Here is an 818-nt window from a genome sequence, read left to right as displayed (position 1 = left end):
CAGTAGTATAGGTACTGTACTGTAGATGTGCTAATTGGCCGGAGATAATCACATCATTAGCCCATATAAGATTTTTCTAGGGAAATTAGCCCATATAAGTACTAATATAATAACTATCATATACCGAAGCCCAATAGCCCATGTCAGTGTCATGTGGTTGTGGCCTTTTGTTGTTTGCCCCATGCGATCAATTCTTTGATTGTGTCCTCGCACTAGGGTCTCGGGCGTTGTTTGTAGCCACCGGCTGCCCGGCCGCCGCTGCCGCTCCCGCTCAGGTAAGGCGCTCACCACGCCGCCACCCCTACTCTATCGGGTCCGTTGATCTGTCGTCTTCATCCACTATTTGTCCAGTATTTGAGGACTAAGGCAAGAGGAGGAGGCTTCATTAGATCAAAGTTTTATCGGGAGAAACGAAGATCAGATAGAGGAAGGTACTAGCACATACTTGTAGCTATCAGTTATTATGAAGGACAGTGATATTTGGCAACAGTGTGCCCGATAGGAAATTTACCTTACCTGTCGATCACCCATCAGCTAACCAGGCCAATCACCCCGCCAGCTAACCAGGCCGATCACCCCGCCAGAACACCAGGCCGATCGCTGTACAAGGCCCAACAAAAATGCCATCCCCCATGACGCACTTTCCAGATCACAACTTTCCCCCACCCCCTTACCTCCCACACAAGTATATACCCTCTCTCACCCTCCCCACCACCCACCCGCCCCTCCCCCCTACACAACTGCTCAAAATCAACACCAAAGACCTACCCCTCCTCCAGTTCTGGATCAAACGAGAGCAGATCATCAGGGAAGCGGTG

Source organism: Triticum dicoccoides, chromosome 6A (assembly GCF_002162155.2).
Source record: "Triticum dicoccoides isolate Atlit2015 ecotype Zavitan chromosome 6A, WEW_v2.0, whole genome shotgun sequence".
In the NCBI taxonomy this organism is placed as follows: domain Eukaryota; kingdom Viridiplantae; phylum Streptophyta; class Magnoliopsida; order Poales; family Poaceae; genus Triticum; species Triticum dicoccoides.
This window is presented reverse-complemented; position numbering follows the sequence as displayed.